This window comes from Dendrobates tinctorius, unplaced genomic scaffold (genome assembly GCF_039654945.1).
Source record: "Dendrobates tinctorius isolate UK_male_01 unplaced genomic scaffold, ASM3965494v1 ptg000265l, whole genome shotgun sequence".
Lineage (NCBI taxonomy): Eukaryota > Metazoa > Chordata > Amphibia > Anura > Dendrobatidae > Dendrobates > Dendrobates tinctorius.
This window is the reverse complement of record NW_027361932.1, coordinates 5020566-5035319: the sequence shown is the minus strand read 5'-3', so window position 1 is coordinate 5035319 and position 14754 is coordinate 5020566.

Below are 14754 nucleotides of genomic sequence, written 5' to 3'. Positions count from 1 at the left end.
GAGAGGTGGGGAAATCTACCTCTCTCGCTGCTGGGTTGCTGCCACCTAATCAAGATGACAAGCTTTGCGAGATTAATGTACCCAATGCAAACTATCCCAATGTTAATTCGTCACGCAGATGTTCTCAGATTAAACAGGGCCTTTTCTAAATTCATCTGGAGGGGTAAAAGAGCGAGATTGGCTATAAGAACTCTAATGCACACAAAGGAGGGAGGGAGCGTGGGATTGCCAAATATTAGGGGATATAATTTATCGTGTTTAATGAGGAATGTAATAGACAGGATTAAAAAAACGGGGCGATATACTGACTACAAATTGGAAACGGAATTTTGTGGTTTGTGGGACCTGATGGCGCTGCTTCATACGCCGCTGTCACACATACCGCCAAACATTAAATATTCGGTAATATGTAAAGATACCATTGCCACATCGAAGGCAGCAAGAAAAAAACTAAAAATGTCATGGAGAGTGTCGAAACACCTGAATCCTTGGGCATTTCCTGCCTTTAGATTAGGAAGAGGAAATAAATTATACACAGAGTGGTTGGGGAAAGGTATACAGACGTTAGGGGACTTACTACATCTACAAGAAGGTCGCTGGTTGACGGGATTGGAAGTGATAGACAAATTTGAGCTGCCGAGATTTCATTTGATGCTATATAGTCAATTAAAGCATTATGTATTAGACCTCCTTCAGGATGTGAGGAAGGAAATCGATTCAGAAATATGGGAGGACTTGGTTACTAAAGACATTGGAGAAATATCTATCACCTCAATATATGGGATGCTGAGGGACATATTACGCCCTTCAGGGAAGGGCAAAATATTTCACAAATGGGAAAAACACATACATGATGAAGAACTGGAGCATAAGATTCTGCGGGGCTGGGAATTGGTAAGAAAGCATATCATCAATGAACAATGGAGAGATAGTCAATTCAGAATAATGCATAAAACAATAAGTGGCTTCAATATACCTCCGACTCCGCAGAATCCTGATAGGCAGACAAGTTGCCCAAAATGTACAATGCCCAAAACAGACACAGAACATGGATTGTGGTCATGTCCCAGGACACAAGAACTCTGGTTAAAAGTCCAGGATATGTATCTGAAGATATGTGCGATATGGGTAGAAGTAGATCCATTGTGTTGGTTGTTTCACCTTACGATGGGTAAAACAAGAGGGGGACGGCTACATGACTTGTTTCACACCATTGCAATGGTGACAAAACGTCTAATTTTGCAACACTGGCTAGCTAAAACACTCCCAGGGATAAAAGATCAAGGAAGGTTTAACATCGGTCTTATTTTTGGAAAAAAGAGAAACAGAAAGAAATAAAGATAAAATGACGACATTTTTTTTTTAAAAATGGAGTGTTTATAGAAATGTCACTGACCACCAGAGAAATTCAAGACTTAATGAGCACCTTTGTGGATTCGGATTGGTATCTATTAGAGGATTTGAGTGGTAATCTGGGTAAACTGAAATGTGTTATATGAGCTATATGGAGGATAAGGTGGAGCTGGAACTAAGGTGTCTGAATTCAGTCAATGTAATCTATGAAAATGTGGACATAAGGGGGTTTGATAATTTTATATTTGTTGAGTTTATTTTTGCTTCTATTCAGGCTTAGGTGATAAGCATGTCTAAATATGTTTTTTGTAACAATTCAATGCAACGTTTATAACTTGTAATATGCAACTTAATTACAAAATCAATAAAAATGATGTTTAAAAAAAAAAATAATTAGATAAACAATGTCAGAATCAGCGGGATCCATTGAAGCGTTCCAGAGTTATAAGCACAAAGTGACAATGGTCCGATTTCAAAATTAAGGCCTGGTCATTAACCAACAAAATGGCTTGGTCTTTAAGGGGTTAAACAGACCTGTTTTCCATATACTTCAGTGTTAAAAACCAGATGTAGCTGAATCAGCATTTTTGAAGGGGACAAAAAAGTTGTGTCTGTACAACTTTCTTTTTTGTCAACGGATTGCTGCTGGATTTGTTCTAATGGATGATTACTGGACATGTTTACCTAGGAATACTCATTTTACGATAATCGAGCAGCTAAACGAGCTGATGATCACCCATTTAATGTATAAAATGCTTATATGTTGGGTGAAATTATGTTTTAAGGTACTGTCACACTAAGCGATACCGCTAGCAATATCGCTATAACTTGTGACGTTATAGCGATATTGCTAGCGATATCGCTATGTCTCATACTTACCTACGACCCGCTCCCCTGCTGGTTATCGCTGATCGCGCGAGAACGTTCAGGACCGCTTCTCGTCGTCAGCTTCCCGCGGCGCTTCCTGTGGAGAGCCGAGCCGGACGGGAGGACGCAGGATCGCCTAGTGTGACAAGTAAGTAGCGACCCCCGTCCCCAGTGATGTCGTTGGTGAGATCTGCCTGTGTGGCAGCTCACTAGCGACCACTTAGCGATGTACCAGCGATCCTGACCGCGTCTTATCGCTGGTACATCGCTAAGTGTGACAGTACCTTTAGTTTGCCCTAAAGATCTCAGCAGGGAATCATCCAATGTAAAAGGACTGCTGTGAACCTATACACACACTGAGCGATCTATTACAGATTGTTAATTGCACCACTTTGTTTTGTTGTTGTCCCATTCAACTTAACTCTCTTTTTTAGAGCCATAAAATTGAAAACTCAGTGTGAGTTCTCAGTATTACTAGTGACTGCAGATGGCGTTAGTAAAGCAGAAACTTACCATTAAGCAGGAAAGTCTTAGTTACTCACCGGTTAACGGTATTTTTCGAAGTCCATGAGAGCACCACCTGAGAGAGGGGATCCACCCTTCAGGAACAGGAAACCTACAGTTACTAAAGGGCGGCACCTCTCCCACACATCAGTTGGATTACAGAGCACAAGAGGCCAACCAAGGTTAATGGCATGATTTATATACAATACTATTACTACTAACTATTTAGCACATGTAGATTATAAGAGAAAGACGTGCACACCCAGAACTAAAGAAAGGGAGGGAATCTAAAAGTACCGTTACATTTAGCGATGCACCAGCGATTCCGACAACGATACGACCTGGTCAGGATTGCTGGTGCATCGCTAAATGGCCGCTAGTGAGCTGCCAAACAGACATATCTCACCAGCGATGTAGCAGCGGTCGGCGGGCGCTCTCATCTGTCAGACGGCAGCTCTGATGACGACTTCCTCCCGCATCCATGAGTCACTCGTCAGTGCCAGCAGGAAGCCGCCGCCAAGAAATGGACCAGGACGATCTCGCGCGATTAGCGATATCCAGCGGGGGGCCAGGTCGGAGGTAAGTGTCACATGTAGAGAGATCGCTAGCGATATCGCTGTTGCATCACAAAATCGGTGACGCTTTAGCGATATCGCTAGCGATCTCGCTATGTGTGAAGGGGGCTTAAGGGTGCTGTCATGGACTTCGAAAAATACCGTTAACCGGTAAGTAACTAAGACTTTATTCGAGCATCCATGACAGCACCACCTGAGAGAATTACAGAGAGTAATAATTACTTAGGGAGGGACTACAGCCTGCAGTACCCTTACACCAAAGGAGAGGTCTGAGGAAGCACCCAGGTCTAGCCTATAATGATTGTAAAACATGCTCGGAGAGGACCAAGTAGCTGCCTTACATATTTGGTCAATCGAAACTTCCAATCTCTCCGCCCACGAGGTTGCTATGGCTCTAGTGGAATGCGCCCTCAGTCTTCCAGGTGCCGACCTGCCCTTCGAGATGTATGCTAGCGAAATAGCCTCCCTAATCCATCTAGCTAGCGTGCTTTTTGATGCCCTAAGGCCCTTCCTAGCACCCTGATAGGAGACAAACAAGGCATTATCCTTTTTTCAGGAATTAGTCACTGCTAGGTATTCCTGGAGACATCTCCTAACATCTTGGGTGTGTAGTTTATTTTCCTTTTCGTTAACTGGATTAGGGAGGAAGGATGGAAGGACTATTTCCTACATCCTATGGAAACTGGAAGCTACCTTAGGTAAGTATGATGGATCAGGCCTAAGTATTACCCTATCGTCCTTGAATTGTGTATAAGGAGGAAGCCTATATAACGCCTGGATGTCACTGAAATCCGTTCAAATGGGGCCTCTGTCATGGCCGTGAGAACTAGGTTCAAATCCCACAGCATGAACCTATCCTTTCACTACTGGTCTGGATCTACTCGCCGCCTTAATAAAACTACTGATCCAGTAATTAACGGCGATGTTGCAGCTAAAAAGGGCCCCAAGACTGACACTTGCAGGGTACTGGTGGAAAGCCCCATGTCCAGACCTCTTTGCAGGAATTCTAGAATCTGAATTATCGGTGCTGATTGTCCAGCTACCACCCCTCAGTCCTGAAGGAATCTTTTCCAGATTCTGACGTATATTTGGGTTGTAATCACTTTCCTGCTTTTAAGCAGGGTATTAATCAAGCCTGGGGTGAAACCTCTATCCTTTAGCAGTGCCCGTTCAAAATCCACGCCATCAGATGAAGGCCAGCTACCTGAGGATGGTAAATTGGGCCCTGGGATAGGAGATCCGGGATGTCTGGTAGGACCCACGGGTCGGACATCGACATAGTCCTGAGGCATGAGAACCATGCCATCCTGGGCCAAAATGGAGCGATCACTATAATCCTCGCCCAGTCTTTTCTGATTTTCCTCATCACCAGGGGTAGTGGAGACAGGGGAGGGAAGGCGTATGCTAGCCTGAAATCCCACTTTATCAGAAAAGCGTCTACTGCCAGAGGGTCTTCTCTGAGATTTAGTGAGCAAAATTGCCTCACTTTCCTGTTCTACCTAATGGCGACGAGATCCACCTCTGATTGTGCAAAAGTTGGGTCAATCAGGTCGAAGATGGAGGTTTTTAGGGACCATTCAACTTGTTTTAGAAGATTGCGGCTTAAGTAATCCAATGTGGTGTTTTCTCTTCCTTTTATATGCAGAGCTGTTAAAGACAGGAAATGCTGCTCTGCCAGTTGGAACAAACATTCTGCTACTTTCATCAGGGATCTGGAACTAGTCCTGCTTTGGTGAATGATATAAGCCATGGTGACCTGACTGTCGGAGAACACTCATACGTGATGACCCTGTAGATACACAAGGAGTCCTTTAGCCGCCTGTTCCACTGCTGTTAATTCTTTCAGGTTAGAAGACATCTCTTCCTGATGATGCTCCCATAGGCCCTGGACTAAAACCTCACCCATATGAGCCTCCCAACCGGAAGGGCTTGCGTCCGTGGTGGCTATACGGGTTATGTTATATTCCCAGGGCACCCCTCTGGATAGATTATTTCCCTCTAGCCACCAATCGAGGGATTTTCTAGTGTTTTGGGATATATTCAGCTGGCCTTCTAGGTAACCCCCAAGAATTTTCTGATGTAATAAAACCTTGCCCTGTAGTTTCCTTGTATGGAAAGGAACTGTGGGGATACAGGAAGAGAGAGAGCCCAAGAGAGATATGGCATTCCTGAGGGACATGGTGGGGTTATTGGAGGCATTCAGGACCTGATGGCATAGGTGAATTAACTTATCGGGAGGCAGACGTAATTCCTGGTTCTGGGAATCTAAGATTAGGCCTAAGAATTGCTGAACTCTCATGGGCTGCAGCCGAGATTTTTTGATATTTAGCAGCCACCCTAACCACTCCAGGGCAGTCATTACTTTTTGTAATTGCTCCAAACAATGGTCCGCTGTTTTGCCTATAATGAGGTCATCAAGGTAGGGGACCACCATAATGTCTGATTCACGCAGATGGGCCATAACCTTAGCGAATACCCGAGGGGCTACTGCAGTACCAAAGTGAAGGGCAACATATTGGAAATGCTGAACTGACCCTTCTAAATGAACCGCCACTCTAAGGAATCGCAGATGAGCTGCATGAATGGGTATATGGTAGTAGGCGTCTATTAACTCTAACACCACCATAAAGCAATTTTCAAGCAATAATTTTATTGTGAAATAGATTGTTTTCATCTTGAATGGGCGTATGACCAGAAATTCATTGAGGGCTTTAAGATTGATTATAGTCCTAAAGGAGCCATCTGGCTTATGGACTAGGAACAGAAGGGAGTAGAAACCTCTGCCCCTTTCCGCCTCCGACACTTCTGTCAGGACCTTTTTGCTGCACAGGTCACGAATTTCGGCTTCCAGGGCAGCCTGCTCCGATGGGGAAGATCTGAGTGGGGTGATCCTGAAGCTGTTTTGGGGGACACAGGAAAACTAACCGTAGTCCTGAGGCTATCAACCCCAGGATCCAGTTGCTATTGGAAATCAGTGACCAGGCCAGGTAGAAGGCAGCTAGCCTACCTCCTACCGGAGCAGCTAGTCATTGGGGTGGCTTCTTAGCCTCACAAGAAGCTCCTTCCTGGCGCCCCCCTCCTCCAAACAAATCCTGTACCTTTCCTTTTTTCATCCCATCTGCCTCGGTCTTTGGACGACCTTCTACAAAAATATATCTTCCTGGTGAGGGGACGTCTATAAGAAGGGGTCGGCAGACTGGGAAATTTCTTTTTATCATCCCCAGCTTTTTCCAAAAGTTCGTCCAGACCTGAACCCAACAGATATTCTCCCTCACACGGAATGGAGCAGAGACAGGATCTAGCCTGGATGTCCCCTGGACAACATTTCAACCATAGAGCCCTTCGAGCTGCATTTGATAGTCCTGCGGCCCTGGCCGCCATCCTTGCCGAATCTGCCGAAGCATCGGCTAAAAAGGTTGCAGCGTTCTGAATCATTGGCAGGGTCTTCAGGATGGATTCTCTCAAGGCTCCGTCTTCTAACTGGGATTCAAGCTGGTCTAGCCAGACCATCATGGATCTGGCTGTGCAGGTAGCAGCTACTGCCGGTCTTAGGGCACCAGCTGACATTTCCATGTCCCTTTCAGAAATGAATCCGCTTTCTTATCCAGCGGATCCTTTAGGGAGGCCATATCAAAGGGAATGGAGGATTTTTTTGGAGGCTTTAGCCACAGCTGCGTTAAGTTTTGGGGCTTTATCCCATCTGTTCACCAAGGGGTCTTCGAAGGGATATCTCCGTTTAAAGGCCGGTGGTAGGGAGCCCCTTTTTACTGGTTTCTTCCATTCTCTATTTATCCAGTTTAGAACTTTGACATTTAGCGGAAAAGACTTGCGTGTCCTTGGGTCTTGGCTGCCGAACATTATGTCCTCTGCTGAAAGTTCCGGTTTCGTGTCTGCTACCCCCATGGTGGACCTTACTGCTTTGACCAATTTGTCCATCTGATCTAAGGCGAACCAAAAACGGTTGGAGTCCTCTTCTGAAGATGATGCAGGAGAAGAGGCAGAGGGCTTAAAAGAATCTTTGCCTTTCCCACGGGCAGCTGAGGATTCTGACCCTGAAAAACTTGCACCTCTTTTCCTTTTAGAAGATTCCCCTTGAGATAGGGACTTTAGGGAATCTAACTTCCGTCCTAATAATTTCCCTCAGGCTTGCGGTGAAGTCAGGGGTTTCTTACACCACCTGTAGAAGCGAGGGAAAGTGTAAGGGACTATGTATCCTAACTAGGGACTACCGCCCCCCCTTTTTACCCCCTACCATCTGTCGCACACACGGCTGACTTTTTTGGGTAGGCGTCTGGCAAGAGACAACTGCAATGGCCACATTCACTGTTTTTCATTTTATCAGAACATTTATTCCCCTAGAGAGATAAAATGTAAGGGAAACACTGCATTAGGGTACATTCATGAAGCTCTCTTACCCAAGCAGTAGGAGTAGATACCGGATCACGGGGGAGGCGGGGCGAGCTAAATCCTTCAGCCTGGAGGAGCTTTTGCGGCTGGACTGCCCACTTGTCAGTCCTGTTTTTCATCTGGGGGTTTGTATGGGGCCTCTCTGAGGCACACTCCTGCTGGTTCTCCTGCTCCAGCTGAACCACGGGATCTTCTGACTCATCCATCGCTGCAATGGGCCAAAAGCAACTCTACAGCGTGGCTTTTTGTAGACCTCCCCTGGAAATCCGGGTCAGCAGGGACGTGACCAGGGGTTCCACCCCCCCCGTCGGAACGCCCCATGGTCTCCCCCACTGTGCCCCGCCCCCCCAGCTATCACGCCCCCATCCACGCCGCCGCGCCGCACGCAAAAAAAGCCGGCCAGTATCCGACTTCCGGCCCAGCGTCCTTGCTCCCCCCCAGAGGCGTCACTTCCGGCGCTCAAATGAACATGCGGGGACACGTAGGACAGCCGCACGGCACCATGGCCTGGCATGACCCCAGCCCCGTGCACACCACCACGCCACGCAGGCCGGCCGACAGATGAAGGGCCGGGACCACAGGATGACCGGGCACCAGGAGGACCAAGATGGATCCAGGGAGGGGGGCATAATTGCCTACCGGCGCTGGCGCTGGCTCTGGAGACAGCTATCCTCCGGACCCCGCTCCATCAGCTCCGCACACTGTCATTGAACAGGAAACCAACTGATGCGTGGGAGAGGTGCCACCCATTTGTATCTGTAGGTTTCCTGTTCCTGAAGGTTGGATCTCCTCTCTCAGGTGGTGCTGTCATAGATGCTCGAATAAATCTTTGTGGTGAGGGTATAGCCAATAAATTGTGGGCACTGAGTTATTGCAGAAAAGGGGGTGTCATTTTGTGGCCTTTACAGCCCAGAAAGATGCAGATGTTTTGGCATTTCCTGTGATGCCAAGAACCTAATGTATCCACAAAACCTTGGTAGGTTGCGCTTGATGGACCATAGAGAGAAATAAAAATTCTCATATTAATCAACTCTAGTTCCACTTTTAAGCATAATTTTCATTTAATCATGATATAAAATGTAAAGAGCAGTACCAGGCAGAGGACCGAAAAAAAGAAAAAGAAAACTTCTCAAAATCTAGCCTTTTTCAATATGCTTTACTGGTTTACTGCTCAAGGTGAGCATTAGAAAAACTTTACCATTAATACCCAATACTAAAAATTGTAGCTTTCATCTTCTCGAAGCAAGTTATCTTTAATGGTTCTGGTGATAGTAATGTCTAATTATGGCTACAATTCTTATTTCCTTAGATAAGCAACATGAGATTAGCACTCTTAACTACTTTATAGCTTATTAAATCAAAGTCTATCGATACATAATAAATATGTGAAATGGATACCAGCCATAAAATACTTGGCACAACAATGAACATTGCCTGATAAGTAATCGCTTAAAACAAAGCAATGTCTGGGAACATTCAACAGGCAATTGGATTTGTTTGGTAAAGGAGCTATTATTTGGAAAGAAACAGAGCATAATTGATTGAATAAGTTAATGACGTTCATGGCCATCAAACCTGGATTGGCTAACATTGCAATCTGGTATATGACTAGTTGTTGACCCATAATCAGTCATTTGTGTTCATCATCAAGTTCTGAGCTCTGATTGCTGTAGCAGAGTTTAGAACTTTGAAACTATGACACCAACTTGTGCAGATAAGATTACAGTCTCCAGTATACCAATTTCTTTACCTTTGATAAGATAAAGCCTTTGCTTACAAATGTTTACTTTAATCCAAGTGAGATTACTAATAGGTGACTACCTCTGAGATACCCGGACATGGAATACACAACTCCATAACACTTTAAAATCCAATAAATTAGCTGTTTGGGACTTAAATCGGCTGAACTCGCCTAAGGGTGCCGTCACACTAAACGGATGCACCAGCGATCCCGACAACGATACGACCTTGTCAGAATCGCTGGTGAGCTGTCAAACAGGCAGACTCAACAGCGATCAGAACCAGCGAGGACGCTGGTATCCAAGGTAAATATTGGGTAACTAAGCGCACGCATCACTTAGTTGCCCGCTGTGTACCTTGGATACCAGCTCCCAGCGCGCAGGTATCCAAGGTACACAGTGGGTAACTAAAGGACGCGCGCGCTTAGTTACACGATATTTACCTTGGATACCAGCTCCCAGCATCTGCTTACAGCGCTGGGAGCTCGCTGATTGTTGGTCTCCCGCTGCCACAAAAAATGGCCCAAGACACTCCTGCACGATCAGCGATACCCGGCAAGGGGGGGGGGCGGTCGCTGATGCATGTCACTCACAGCGATGTCGCTGGAGAGATCGCTGTTGCGTCACAAAATCAGCAATCTCGCTGTGTGTGACGGGGCCTTATATCGACTGGTTTACCAGTCAAATAAGTATGGAAACCTCTGGACCAGTGGCATAGCTAGAGCCTGAGGGGCCACAGTGCAAGGTTTGGACCGGTCCTCCTCCCCCTGATACAGTGGGTACAGAAAGTATTCAGACCCCTTTAAATTTTTGAGTTTCATTGCAGCCATTTGGTAAATGCAAAAAAGTTCATTATTTTCTCATTAATGTACACTCTGTACCCCATCTTGACAAAAAAAAACAAAAAACAGGAATGTAGACATTTTTGCAAATTTATTAAAAAAGAAAAACTGAAATATCACATGGTCATAACTATTCAGACCCTTTGCTCAGCATTAAGTAGAAGCACCCCTTTGAGCTAGTAAAGCCATGAGTCTTCTTGGGAATGATGCATCAAGTTTTTCACACCTGGATTTGGGGATCTTCTGCCATTCTTCCTTGCAGATCCTCTCCAGTTCCGTCAGGTTGGATGGTGAACGTTGGTGGACAGCCATTTTCAGGTCTCTTTAGAGGTGCTCAATTGAGTTTTACAACTCAAAACTTGGTCAGTATTATCTATAGGACACTTTTTTTTATCCTGCTGGTCTTCTCTATATGCATATACAGTATGTGGCTCCTTTTATACAGTGAATTTCAGGGTCATCTTTTTACTTAAAGGATTTTGACACTTGCATGACCAACCTTGCTCTATCTTGCTTTAGCATGATAGAGTGCACCCTTGTTTTGTATATGGAGGGGTAGCTCCTCTTGGTATGCACCTATTCACACTAGTCTGGATGTGCCAGTCAGTTTTTTTTTTGTCTTTTGCATGTTAGCTTACTGACCAAGTACTCCGCCCTCCACCAGCTGGTGATTTTAATTACAGCAGGTCCCTACTTACCTATAAATGCAGGCATTGTTAACAGAGGTGTCCACATTCACCCAGGAATTCAGATATCAGCCTTAGAGAGGTATTCACACAGGTCAGGGACCCATCAGACTTTGAGACCGCCTTGACGATTGCTGGTGGGCAGATATTTTATGCTAAGGGTCTCATATTTTTTCCTAATATTCCAAAGCCATATTGCTATTCAGATTTCACATATTCCACATTGACATGCTTTAGCATGATAGAGTGCAACCTTGTTTTGTATATAATACCGATGAAATGTTAATCTGTTAATCATGCACTCTAATGATTTTGATATCGATATGATGCGATATATCCTCTAATTATATAAGGTGTTTGCTTTGTCTAACTTTAGGATATGTATTGTATAATGCAGCTGAACGCTCCGATCCGAGTGCTGGCGGCAGTGCCGGGTATTGACGTGCCAGACCTGTCCGAGTTTCTCGCATGGGAGTATAGGCCCCGTCACACATATAGATGCACCAGTGATCCAGACAGCGATACAACCTTGTCAGGATCGCTGGTGCATCGCTACATGGTCGCTGGTGAGCTGCCAAACAGGCAGCTTCACCAGCGATCAGCACCAGCGAGGACGCTGGTCTCTAAGGTAAATATCGGGTTACTAAGCGGCGAGCGTCACTTAGTTACCCGATGTGTACCTTAGAAACCTGCGTGCTCGCATCGGGAGCTGCCAGTACGCAGGTTTCTAAGGTACACATCGGGTAACTAAGTGACGCGTGCCGCTTAGTAACCCGATATTTACCTTAGAGACCAGCTCCCAGCACCTGCTTAGAGCGCTGCGAGCCTCGATGATCGTTGGCTCCCGCTGCCACACGCAGCGATGCGTGCTGGCCAGCGGGAGAGCAACGATGATAAAATGGGCCAGGACGATGCTGCACGATCAGCGATCCCCGTCACACACAGCGATCTCGCTAGCGAGATCGCTGTGTATGACGGGGCCTTATGAGCCCTAACATGGAAACTGAACGTTGTATTCAAGATAAAGCCACTTACCAGTTTACCATTGTCAAAACCTCTGCTTAGGCTATCACAGGACAAGGGACTGACCGTCTGTAAAGCAGATTAGTATTTTACAACCTGTATATTTTTTGCACATTTGAATACAGTCTTGATTTTTATGGTGCTATGAGAATGTTTGAATTTTGTAAATGTACAGTATATACAGCTCTGGCAACATTTAAGAGACCACTGCAGTTTTATAAAAATCAGCTTCTCTACATGTCTGACAGCCATTCCATTCCAGTGTCAGTTGAAATCCAACTAGGGTACAACTCATTCTCCTTAATGTGCTTCTGATTAGGTGATCACCTGAACAAAATCTTATTTAATGAAGAAAAGTATAAAAAAAACTCTGCTGTGGTGTTAACAATCCTCTTGCAATAGGACAAGCTGGATGGCAAAACAAGTGCTAGTATTATTCCAAAAGTAATAGGAATGAAAAAATAACTTTTAACCATGCCAAAGGAGCTGAAAAGAAAAGTCTTGAGTTCAGCAACCGCAGGATGACATCAAGTGACCTACAAAAGGAATGGCAAATGGCAGCTGGGTTGAAGTGCACAGCAAGAACAGTCCGTAACAGGCTCCTAGAGGCAGGGCTCAAGTCATGTAAAGCTTGAAAAAAGCCTTTCATCAATGAGAAGCAAAGGAGAGCCAGGCTGAAGTTTGCCAAAGACCATAAGGATTGGACCATAGAGGACTGGAGTAAGGCAACTGTTGCGCCCCCGGGCTCCACTTACCCTCCAGTCCGCACGTCCCAGCGCACTCCTGCTCTCCGGCGCGTCCCCGCGCCCGGTCTCCGGCGTCCCCGCTGGCAGGCGCCTGCGCTCTGTCTCCCTCCAGGCGCGCAGCCCCCTGGGTAACATGACGCGCTGGTCCCGCCTCCAATATGGCGGCGCCCAGCGCTACTTATGACCGGTGTCTGGACAGGTAAGACGCCTGTTCTTCAAATGCGGTAGCGCTGCCCCATGCGGCGTCCTCTGTATTTCCAGGCCCCTCTCCCATGCCACTGTCAGCGCTGCGCTTGTGTCTCCTTGGCTGTCTGCGCTGTCCCTTCTCATTTTGCCTCCCTGTTGCTGTCTCAGTTTCTGCCCTGCTTCTGCCTTCCTCCGTTCGCCTGTAACCTCCTGTTTTGTTCATTATTGTGCTTCCTCTCTATTGCAGCCTCCTGTCTCCGAGGCCCCCGGCTCTCCAGTCCTGTTCAGTTTCTGCGTTCTCTGGTGTCCTCCTGTACGGGTACGCCAGTGCTTCCTTCCAGTCTATTACCCCAGTCGCCCCTTTGGTTCCGGCCGTCGCGGCCCTATCCCCTGGGGGTCTGCCCCTAACACTCCCTGTATAGGGGGTGGTCCTCACCTGGGTGCTCGCCCTCGGGGGCTCTGGGGTCGTGACCCAGAGGGTCCACTCTCGGGTTCCCTTTTGCCTTCATACTTGCAATAGCGAACCGTAAAAGTAACAGTAAGAACAGGCCATGGACCCCGCTGGAGCCACGGCTGCCCAAAAGGAGTTGGTTTTCCTTCGGGAAAACCAGACGCGCATGATGTCCTTTATGAAAACTATGGACTCGCGCCTTTCCGCTCTCCAATCCTCTGACCCTGGTAACGCCGCTCAGTTGGCTGGCTTACAAGAATTGGCGCAGCAGCGTGATAGTCCCATATCCTCAGTTATATGGCTTCTGTGGACGGTCGCCTGCTCGCTTTGCATTCGGCCGCCTCTGCCCCTCCTGCTGCGAGTTCCCATCCTCCTCCACGGTTAGCCAAACCACCCCGGCATAGCGGTGACGCCAAATTGTGTCGGGGCTTTTTAAATCAGTGCCGCCTTCATTTTGAATTAATGCCCCAGCAGTACCCCACTGACCGAGCCAAAGTGGCCTTCATCATCTCTCACCTAGAGGGAGACGCTCTGGCTTGGGTCAACCCCCTTTGGGAACGTGATGACCCGGTGGTTACTCAGTTATCCGTTTTTATGGACACTTTTCGTCGGGTTTTCGACGAACCGGGCCGGTTGGCTTCCACCACCGAGGCTCTATTTAGCATCAGCCAAGGTTCACTAACTGTGGGACAGTATGCCATACTGTTCAGGACCCTGTCCGCCGACTTAGGCTGGAATAACGAGGTGCTGGTGGGCGCCTTCTGGCGAGGTCTCTCGAGCCGTATTAAAGACGAGCTCGCTGGTCGAGATACCCCTACTGCTCTTGAGGATCTAATTTCCCTGGCCACACGAATAGATCTCCGGTTTCAGGAACGCGCCAGGGAGAGAAGGGCCTCTCATCCTTTATCTTCTTTTCGCAGACCACCCAGTCCCCGACCTAGGATTCGCTCCTCAGCTTCCGCTCCTGAACCTATACAGGTAGACCGCCTGAAGCTCTCTGACCTGCGTCGCAGGAAGAGAACCCTCCAGGGTCTTTGTTTCTACTGCGGCAGCAGCTCCCATTTGCTCCGAACCTGTCCTGACCGTTCGGAAAACTCCTCCGCCTAGGCCAGGTAAGAGAGGCCTTCATGGGCGTTTTTGATACCTCTCTACCCCTCACTTTGTCTGTCCTCTTGCACGTTGAAGGGAAGCGGGCTTTTCTGGTGGCCTATGTAGACTCGGGTGCCGCCGTGAATTTTATTAGGCTTGAGGAGGTCAACAAACTCTCTGTTACTGTGAGGCCCTTAGCGAACCCCCTAAGCCTCGCTTCCGTAGATGGTCGACCCCTGCTAGAGACAGTTACCCATGTCCCTCATGAGATAGAGTTGCAGGTAGG